At 38.3% G+C, this 6,493-nt stretch overlaps 1 pseudogene; it reads left to right on the top strand.

Annotated features, from left to right (window-relative positions):
• Nucleotides 1–4,443: 4,443 nt before the first annotated feature.
• Nucleotides 4,444–5,203, top strand: LOC132373719 (large ribosomal subunit protein eL39-like; annotated as a pseudogene).
• The last annotated feature ends 1,290 nt before the right edge of the window (nt 5,204–6,493 follow it).

Genomic DNA, 6,493 nt, shown 5'->3' on the forward strand with positions numbered 1-6,493 from the left:
AATTGAATATGCATAGAAAAAGTGAACTTTGACTTAAGTCTCATACCTTATGCAAAAATTAACTCAAAAAGAGTCATAGACCTTAATGCAAAACATAAAACTATAGAACTTTTAGATGATAACACAGGAGAAACCCTGGCAATCTAAGGCTTAGTGATGACTTCTTAGACTTGACACCAAAAGCATGATGCATATTAGACTTCATCAAAATGAAAAAATTTTGCGATGTGAAAGAACCTGTTAAGAGGATAAAAAGACAAGCTAGAGCATGGGAGAAAATATTTGCAAACCATACATCCTACAAAGGACTCATATCTTAAGATATAAAGAACACTCAAAACTCCACAGTAAAACAAAGAAACAAACAAAAAGACAATTCAATTTGAAAATGGGCAAAAGACATTGAGACACTTCACTAAGGATATATGAATGGAAAATATGCACATGAAAAGATATTTGATATTACTTGTCATTTATGGAGGAAGTGAGCCTTAAGCCTGACCTCCGATAGTAGAACTTTATAAATTAATAGAAGGGGTGTAAAACATAAGCTGAAAAGTCCCAATGGATCCCAACAACATTCTTTGACCTATAATTTATTTTTAAAGTTTAAATTTTTTCTGCAGAAACATAGCACTATGTCTAGTATAGTTCTGTTATATATTTATATACATATATATAGTTATATATATTTTCAAATATTTAGGAATATTTGAACACTATTTCATGTTATTTAAGAGTTATTCATTTAGAAAATTTTAGGTGTGGTAATTATTTTTAAAAGTCCTTATCTTTTAGAGATAAATACTAAAGTATTAACTAATAAAATATTATGCCTTAGATTTGCTTACAAATAACCCAGTGAGGGATGGAAGAAAGTAGGTGGGAAAATGGATAAAGCAAGATTGACAGAAAATTGAAAACAGTTGAAGTTGGGTGATAGGTATATATTGGCTCATTATAATATTCTTATTTCTTCAACTTTGAAATTTTTCATAATAAAGATTAAAGACAATTAAAATGTATTTACATATATGTTTCTATGTGAATAGGAAAACTAAATCTGAAAAGATACATGTCAAACTATTAACCATGGGTATGTCTGGAGTGTAGACTTGGAGTAGAAGGAAGGGAAATTTCTATTTTTTACTTTATAAACTTTGAGATTTTACAATGAACATACATATTATTTTTTAATTAGAAAGAAACAATGAAAATTTGAAATTTATAAGATTGCTTTTTATAATTAATCCTTTTAATTAGTTGATTATACATTCTAGAAAGTTTTCAAATGTATAAAACTTTAAGGAGTCTCAAATATTGCTAGAAACTTACAGAAGAAAAAGAATATAAAATGTATTGTGAAGCCAAACTTGAAGAACTTCTTGTCCACAACTTGATCCAGATATTATGGTTTTTTAAAGCAAATAAAATGATCCAATTGCACTGGCTCATCCATTAGATTTACATTTATTTCTTTAAGGCACAAGAATAGAGTTGGGTGAATTACCTATCAGAAATATTAAACCATGGTCTGGAAGAATGAATTTACCTCGGCCTCAGTTCTTGAAGTTTGAGTCTTTGAAAATACACCTAATTCTATTCGTAACCACTAGGGCTCAGTGTCTTCTTTAAAATGTGAAATTAATGCATTTTAGAAAACAAAAAGATCACAAAACTTTTTGTAAGTTGGTGCTGAGGAGAAAAACTGTATCTGTGATAGTCTCTGGTCTTCTTTAAAACAAAATTCCAGGGAAATTTGTGAAAGATGGGGGTGGGTCCTCACTAAGGTGCTTCTTTTATTTCCCTTTCTCCTGAGATGATTGAGAAGAGTGTTGTTCATGAATTAAAAAGAAAACAACGTTGCCCCTAGTGATGGATTTATATTTTTAATCATTATTAGAATGTTTTCTTCTAGAATGTTTTCCTATATTGTGGTGAGTGAACTCATTGATAAGAGCAGAGCAGAACTGAGCCCCACGCTGTATGACGGTAAGTAATGAGGCATGCAGTTTGGGGCTCTGCATTTGGATGGCTGACACTTCTGTTTCCTTACTGATGGGTAGCTTTTCAACACAGAACTTCCTATTTTTGGATTTCCAAGGGACTTCAAGGTAAACACAACTATTGGAGTATGCTTTGGGGGACCTTCTGACCTTTCTGTTGCCCAGTGGAAACCTTTTGGTTCTCAGTGAGTCTCTTATTTTAGCAGGCTTAAAGACTGGTCGCATCCATCAATAATACTGACAACCTGGTCTTGTAAATACCTCCTTCCCTTGAGGCAGCATTTTAGGGAGAAATATTTATGTTCCTCTTTTCATATGCCTGCCTTGACCCAAAGGGAAGGGAGTGTCCACATATACTTTCTCTGTGACAAGGAGGTGTTAGAGAGGGTGTGTCCACCCCATCTTACTCCTGACTACCCCCCCTCCCCCATGGGAAGAGGTTGACTTATCAGACCTGATGGTTATCAGGCCACGCTCTCTATTGAGTGGATCTGGCCATGCTAAGAGCCACTGCACTCACGATGCGTGTTCTCTGCTCTCATGGCACAGGGTTGCTCCTCTGGTCTCTCTGGGTCAGTACAGCCAGCAGGGCCTGCCCCTGCCAAGGCTGCCAGGTCTCCACTCTCCCTCTCATCCTGGACTGCGTGGGTGCATGCATCCTTTTACTTGCCATCAACTGCGACTTTATTCCCCGGGATCCTGGCTGATAGACAAAAGATGGATTGCAGGCTTAAGGCTCACTTCCTCCATAAATGACAAGTAATATCAAATATCTTTTCATGTGCGTATTTTCCATTCATATATCCTTAGTGAAATGTCTCAATGTCTTTTGCCCATTTTCAAATTGAATTGTCTTTTTGTTTGTTTCTTTGTTTTACTGTGGAGTTTTGAGTGTTCTTTATATCTTAAGACATGAGTCCTTTGTCAGATGTATGGTTTGCAAATATTTTCTCCCATGCTCTAGCTTGTCTTTTTATCCTCTTAACAGGCTCTTTCACATAGCAAAATTTTTTCATTTTGATGAAGTCTAATATGCATCATGCTTTTGGTGTCAAGATCTACTCTGTAGAATCAATCTATGCCCAGTTCTGGAGCTACCCATGCAGATTCACATGTGAAACCATCAGGGCTTTCTTCTAGCAGAGTGGGTGCCTTCCTTTCCCTGAGTGATGTGGGTAAACAAGCACAACTTCTTTAGTTTTCCTTCAAAGAGAAAAGGAAAAACTTACTGATATGTGTGTAGTTCCAAGATTTTGATGAATAATTGCATGAGACAAGATTTTCAAGGGAAGGGTTTTTTTGTTTGTTTGTTGTTGTTGTTTTTAATCCCTTCATCTTCTGACAGTCTCTGTCTATGACAGACTATAATGGTTTACAGCTAGGGTTGCCAGGGGTAGTAAAAATAAGACAAACAGAATAAGATGCCCAGCTAAATTTGAATTTTGAATTTGAATAATTTTTAGCACAAGTATGTCCCATGCAGTATCTGGTAGGACATACTTATACTGAAATTATTTATGTTTATCTGAAATTCCTACTTAACTGAGTGCCCTGTATTTTATTTATAGGATTGTATATAGGCAACCCTATCTAGTAGAAGACATTCACCATAGTAGCCAAAACATTTGTTGAAAGCCTAGATGATTATTATATAACATTTTCTTTATCACCAAGCAATTAGTAATATTCTTTTTTTCTTCCATCCTTTAACAAATATTTAATAAGCAGGTATTACATGCCAGATACTGTTTTATGTACTGGAATGAGAAAATAAGCCAGTCAAAGAAAAAATAAATATAAATAATTTCTAAACAATGATGGAGAAAATAAAACAGGTGATGTGATAAAGAATGTCTTGGTGGGGCGGGCTACCTTAGCTCGAACGGTCAGGGAAGTCCTCCCTGAAGAGCTGGTATTTCAACTGCGTCCTCAGGAGCAAGAGAGAGGCAAAAGGTTTCATAGGATAAGTTGCAGGCAGAAGGAACCGTAAAAGCCCTAAGATGGTGTATTAGTTTCTACGGCTGTTGTAAAAACCTAACACAAACTTGGTGGTTTGAAACAACAGAAATTTATTCTCTCACAGTTCTAGAGGCCAGAAGTCTGAAAACAAGGTGTTTGCAGGGCCATGCTTTCTCTGGAGGCGCTGGGGAGAATCTGTTCCTTGCCTCTCCCAGCTTCTGGTGGCTACCAGCATTTCTTGGCTTGTGTCCGAATCACTCTAATCTTCGAGGCCAGCGTCTTCAAATTTTCTCCTCTGTGTGTGTCTGACTAATCTCCCTCTTATAAGGACATCATGATGGCATTTAGGACCCACCAGATAATTCAGACTAATCAGTCTCTCTAGCTCAAGACACCTAATTTAATCACAACTGCAAAAAAAATTACATCCCCTTTTTTGCCGTGTAAGGTCACATTCACAGATTTCAGGGATTAGGACATGGATACATTTTCTGGGGGAGCATTTTTCAGCCTACCACAGATGGGAGGGGCTCAGCACGTTCTAACAGCATGTGGAGGCAGCACAGGGAGAGGTGTGGGGGCCGTGAGGGCTGATGGCAGGGCCTGGCAGTCAAGGTAAAGGATTCAGGTTCTAGTTCAATGTCAATGGGCAGCCAGTGAAAGATTTTAAACAGGAGACAGGGAGTGACAAGATTTACATTTTTAAAAGCATTTCTCTGGTCCCTCTGTGGAGGCTGGACATTAAAAGGGCCAAGGGTGAAAGGAGAAGGAATCATTAGAGCCATGGCGCCTGCCAGAGAAGGGCAGCCTGAGACCTTGGTAGCTTAAATTCGAGGGGTCGCAAGGGAGAGGAGGGGACAAGGTTGGACAGAGGGGATAGATTTTGGAGAAAAAGCCATGAGGATTTACTGATGGATTAGATCAGGAAGTAAAAACAAAACAAACAAACAGAAAACAAAATAAAGGGAGAGTATGATAGAGTTCCCCTAGGTTTGGGGCTAAATGTTAATAAGAAGCCAAATGTTGACATTTGCTCCTTCTCTTCTCTGCCATCCTATGTGTGGTTGAGTTTGCTCCTTGCCAGGTCTTCTCACAAGACTTTCAGGATCAAGCAATTCCTGGCCAAGAAACAAAAGGAGAATCGTCCCATTCCCCAGTGTATTTGAATGAAAACCGGTAATAAAATCAGATACAACTCCAAGAGAAGACATTGGAGAAGAACCAAGCTGGGTCTATAAGGAGGCTCAAATATGAAGTGGCACACATTTATGTTGTGTCAAGGTCACTTGCATCTTACCATATCACAGTAGTGAGAACATCATTACTGTCTGAAAAGCCACATGTATTTTATGGGAGAAATGAAATGGTTGGTTCTTCTTTTGTTGTCAGTGTTTCTGCACTAGTGCTTTGGCTTAGTAATAAATATGTGAAACCTTTTGTTGGAAAAAAAACGTTGACATTTGATGGACTTGGTTAAGACTCTCGAGTCTGCTCTAGGGAGAGGATTTCACACAAAGTAAAGGGAGAAGTAGGTTTTGTCCTGTCTTAAAATGCATTTGATAAAGTGAGCTTGGTCTTCAGGAGAGAGAGATTCTTTTTCTTCCATCCAAGATCAAGTCTTAACAAAGGCATTACACTTCAGAGGAAGGTTAAAAGAACCAGAGCGGTGCCGTGACCGTGATTGATGACGACGTGACAAGCACCTGTTAATGCTGCAAACCTCTCGCCTTCCGGGTCAGTTCCACTTGGCAGGCAGCATCTTTCACATCCAGGGTGAAGAGTGGCTCAGCCACCAGGATATCCTGTGTCAGTGATGTTTTCCACCACATGATGTTCATCAATAAAGAATGGATGGCAACAAATCAATTGCTGTGATGCAAGTTGGGCAGAGATACGTGTGACAGCGAGAAAGTGTGCAAGTTAGTTCTAGTCTGTGTTCTGTCACTGAAGACCAGTCACCAATGACCACTGCAAGCCATTCCACCTCTCCAGACTTCAGTCTCCTCAACTCTGCGGGGTAAGAGTTGTTGAGAAGGTCAGATGGGATAATGAATGTGCCAGTACTTTGGAAACAATGAAGACCTAACAGCAACTTGTCATGATTATATCAAACCCTATTACATATTTTATTATATTTGATTCTTCCACAGCACCTTGCACTTAGTAGAGACTCCATAATTTTTTGGTCAAATTTAATTAAGTACAACAAACATGGCCATAAACCAGGTAGATTTGTTTGGCAAGTACTGATGGACTGATCATTAGGGATTGGTACCATGGTTCCCCGACTTATATTCAGATGTCCTTTATCAGGAAGAGAAAATGGCCAGCTGCAGCTGTCCTCAGTCTGATACAAAGTATTCTGGCCTAAAACATGACACATCAGGGTCTTGCAACCTCAAATATGTTGCAGGTAACTTCTTTACACTATCAGATTATTAATGATGCTCACTCATATTCCAGCATTAGGGCTTCAAAGGGTAGTCATTATGTCCAAAGGCAAGTTTTTGGGTGGGTCTGTCTGACTG

This window comes from Balaenoptera ricei, chromosome 10 (genome assembly GCF_028023285.1).
Source record: "Balaenoptera ricei isolate mBalRic1 chromosome 10, mBalRic1.hap2, whole genome shotgun sequence".
Taxonomy (NCBI): Eukaryota; Metazoa; Chordata; class Mammalia; order Artiodactyla; family Balaenopteridae; genus Balaenoptera; species Balaenoptera ricei.